This window comes from Elephantulus edwardii, unplaced genomic scaffold (assembly GCF_000299155.1).
Source record: "Elephantulus edwardii isolate Elephantulus edwardi_28Jun2011 unplaced genomic scaffold, EleEdw1.0 scaffold00081, whole genome shotgun sequence".
Taxonomy (NCBI): domain Eukaryota; kingdom Metazoa; phylum Chordata; class Mammalia; order Macroscelidea; family Macroscelididae; genus Elephantulus; species Elephantulus edwardii.
In genome coordinates this window covers 1,356,624-1,361,170 of record NW_006399831.1, presented here as the reverse complement: position 1 = coordinate 1,361,170, position 4,547 = coordinate 1,356,624, and the positions used below count along the sequence as shown (strand labels likewise).

General features: G+C 36.8%; 1 pseudogene; it reads right to left on the bottom strand.

Moving 5' to 3' along the window:
• Positions 1-3,837: 3,837 nt before the first annotated feature.
• LOC102852511 lies at positions 3,838-4,236 on the bottom strand (annotated as a pseudogene).
• Between the last annotated feature and the right edge of the window lie 311 nt (positions 4,237-4,547).

Here is a 4,547-nt window from a genome sequence, read left to right as displayed (position 1 = left end):
ATGCACAATAAGGCATCTTAATTTCTACCCTGCATTTTAATTAACAATTAGAACTAATATCATTTGGCCTATGATAAACTTTTCTTAAGTTCATTACAATATAGGTTCAAATATATGACTGTGTGTCCGTGTGTGTAAAACAATGTATACAGTGTTATTTCACACAGTAATATGACCAATGAAAGTATTTTTTAAATATCTCCCTAATAATGAATATTCTAAAAATAATTATTGTAGCCAATTAGTGTAATATGGCATAGTTATGTCAATTCTTCTATATGATGTGCTACTATTAGTTACTTTGGAATTTATTACACAATCATTGTGACCCATGTGTGTATAACTCCTTAGAATTAATAAGAGTGTGACCTTTCAGAAGCAAAGTTCTAGGGCTTTCTTCCAAAGAATTTCTACGTGAGTTTGAAGCACTGAGTGAAAAGTTGAATGGTTAAAAATTGAAATCTCCATGGACTTTGTATATACACTAAGCTCTAAAAATGGAATTTACATACACAAATAATATAGACATTAATTACATATCTCAGATATAATACAATGAATACTATCTCAAGTACAAGTAGTATCTAAGGGTTCCTAGAAATAAAATAATTCCTGAATCAGATCCCCACTCTCTAGTCTAATGAGTGCATTCCTATCCATGACAAGTTTCAGAAGCTTTAAATTTTTTGAGGAAATTTTACATCTTTTTATATGCCTTTATCCTACAGAATAGTAGGTAGATTCAAACTATTGACCTTTCAGTAAGCAGTATATGTTCCACACTTAGGATGCTTGTTTTTGTTATGTACCATATAGCTAAAAATGACTCATAATGATTCTATGAACAACAGATCTAAATCCTGCCCTATCCTGTGACATCTTCACCATGTTCGATACACTAGAGCCCATTCCTGTAGTCAACAAGTGCATACAACTCAATGGGGACTTTTCTCCCCTTCAACAATCCTCCACGTTCCAAGTATGGATATCCTTTTCCAAAGAACTGCCTCTTCTAGAAATATGTCCACAGTATATTTTTCCATTGTTACCTCCTAGGAGCACACTAGCTGCACCTTTTCCAAGACATACCTGTTCATTCTATTGGCAGTCCATGGGATATTAAGTACTTTTCTCCAATACCACAGCTCAATGGCAATTGTTCTTCTGCTTTCATCCTTATTCACGGTTTAGCTCTCAGATACATAGCAAGTGATCAAAAAGACCATGGCCTAAATGAGACACACTTTATTCTTCATGGACATTATTGTTCTACAGTATTTATTTTTGTATGCAGATTTCCCCCCACACTTTGTTTCACTGACTGAGACACAAATGGAGATTTGCACATCACTTTCATAGCAGCATTTTTCACCATTTCGCAAGAACAAAGAAACAGCATAAATATTGAACCAAACCAAATGGATTGAGAAATTGTCATATATTTATACAATTAAATACTACAGAGCACTCAGGAACAATGCTTTTGAAAAATACTGCATAACTTGAGAGAGACTGGAGAGCATTATGGTGACTGAACTCAGTGTCATAAGGACAAATATTGCTCTTCAGTGTTTCAGAGAGGTCCCTGACAGAAGTCTCGCCCAATACAATACATCTCCTTATGTCATGACTGCTGGTAACAAGGATGTTGATTGTGGATCAAAAAAAGATTAAATTATTGACAGTTTCAATCCTTTCTCCATCTAGCTTGATGTTGCCCACTGTATTGAGACCAGGAGCCAGTTGTGAAACGGAGCAAGGACATTTTACATGGTTCAAAATAAGGAAAGGTGTGCACCAGTGATGCATTCTATCACCATACCTCTTCAATCTATATGTGGAACAAAATATTGGGAGGCTGGACTTTATGAAGAAGAGTGTGGCATCAAGACTGAGGAAGACTCATTAATACTCTTCATTATGCATATGCTTGCTGAAACTGAGGTATAAATGAGACATTAGTTGCAGAAGGTCAAGGACTGCAGCCTTCAATATAGACTGAATCTCAACATCAAGAAAACAAAGATCCTCACCACTGAGCCAACTGGCAGCATCATGATAGATAGTGAAGAGATTGAGATTGTTAACAGCTTTAGATCGCTTGGTTCCACAATCAACAATCTTGGTACCAGCATCCAGGAAAGCAAAAGACAAATTGCTTTGGGAAAATTTTATCTCAGAAACCTCTCCAGAGAACTGAATAACAATGATGACATTTTAAAGACTAAGCTGCTTATTTAAAAACAAAAACAATTAAACAAACAAAAAAAACCCCACAAAGTGAAGAGTCCAGTTCACCACAAATTAAGAACAACCTGACAAGCAAGTTTAGTGTTGTGATGGGTAGAGAAAAGTGAAATACAAAGTGAATTTACTAGCACTGGTCTAGTCCATTTTGTCATACAAGCTGGAATGCAAAAGTCCAACTGAAATAAGACTAGATTAATAATAATAATAATAATAATAATGCCCCCAAACTCCACATATACACACAGTAGACTTAGCTTGATACTGATTATATTTTAACAGTAAAATTCATCTATCATAATAGTCTGGTTGTGACCCCCTATGCGTTTATTTTTTTAAAGCATTATCATACAGGTTGAGTGTTGCTGATTGTATTTTGTTGGTTTGTATAAGGAATTTTTATTAATGCCATCATCAGAGACTCACTATAGGAGTCTACATTTAATAAGTAGTGTATAAAAAGCAAGTGTGTTTCATGTTTTATTATTTAAAATAATTGTCTTTTATTGTTGTTCAAAGATTTTTTTAAAAAATTGAATACAATAAAAAAAAGTTTAAGTTGTGCCTGATCCAGCCCATGGTCTTCACAATTATTTGCTGAACAATGACTGGACAATGACTAAAATGATAGAAGAAATGATGTCTTTGAGCTGTGATGCTGGAGAAGAGGATTGAATATACCATGGACTGCTGGGAGAACAAATGGGATCTTCCTGGAGCTAATTAAACCAGGCTGCTCAAGGAAGCAAGGATTGTTGAAGCTCTGTCTGACATGGGGCATGTTGTGAAGAAGGTGGAGAGGGACATCATACTTGGGAGGGTGCAGAGATGTTCCCATGGAGGAAAACCTTGAATGAGATCAACTGACTCATTTACAGGGTAATGGGAGGATGTGTGTCAGAGACAATGAAAGTGTCTCAAGATAGAGCAGAGTTCAGAGCTATTGTACATAGGCTCACTATGAGTCAGAGTGAACTTAATTGCACATAATAACAACACAACAATATTTAAGATTTAGAGTAGAATAATAGATTTCAACAGTGTTCTTGGTAACGTTGAATAGGTCATTATGATAAATTCACAGCAGAGGAAATGTAATGCAGTTGTTGAGAAGTATTTACTACACAAATGAACATAAAAATAATTTACTTTATATCAGTATTTGTGAAGCTTTGGTAGCCAAGTAGTAAGAAACTGTGCTGCAATCTCTAGACAATTCTAGAGTACGGGCAATCTCCTCTATGCATTAACTGCCTCTGAAAAACTACAGAAGGGTCAGCTGTGGGTCAGTTTCCAACTCAGTGGCATACAACACAATCAGAATTTGTTCACCAAGAAAACATTTTTTATGTAGTGTTAAAAACGAGTGGGTATACATTTCTTTATGAGTTTTCTGAGTTCTTTCCACAATTTATTTTAGGTATATATTTCTTCCTAGTAGCTTTCCTGTGCTGGTCCTGGAAATGGGGGATAGAGAGTTGAAGGAGAGTGAGGTTGTTTTTTTTAAAACAAAATCTGATACTCAATTAGTTTTGGTTTCTGGTTTTTGTTTCATTTTGTTTTTTAAATGTGCCAAGTTCTTAATTGGTTTCATTTCTTGAATTTGAAATACTCTTCAATGACATCCTTGGCCTGGGATTCTTTGCCATAGTCCTTAACAACTACACAACTGCAGTCAACTACTTTCCGTGGCTTTCCTTCTCGGTCAATTTTGCAGAGGCCTACCCACTCCCCCAGTTTCTTATTATCATCCACCTTTATCAAGTTGATTTGTTGTTCAGCGCAAAGGGCCTCCATTAACTTGACATACATAGGCTCATTACAGATGGATGCAAGCGCACGAAGATGGGTTTGGCGCTGGTCTAAGGCTTTGGCAGCTTCGTGGATTCCACGTGCTAGGCCATCGTGGATGAGGGCGGTCTTTAGCGCCTCTTGTAAAGCGGTATTAATGTCCATTACACCTCCAGCAGCAATGCCTTCCTCAGCCATGGTGGTGGGTTATGGGTGGAGCGGAATCTCGAACGCACCCAGACCTTCCCGTCCACACAACTCGGTGGCTACAGGGGAAAAACTCAATTAGTTTTTAAAACCTACTCTGTTCAGTTCATGTCACAGAATGTTGTTGTCGTGAGTCAGGACTGAGTCATAGGTGACAATTGGTTTTCAGAGACTATGAATTACATGGAAGGAGATGGCTCATTTTTCTCGCACAGAGAATTTAGCTGATTTAAACTGCATGCTCTTGGGCTGACAGTGCAATCCTTTACCAGTAGAACATCAGAGCTGTCACAAAGGACATC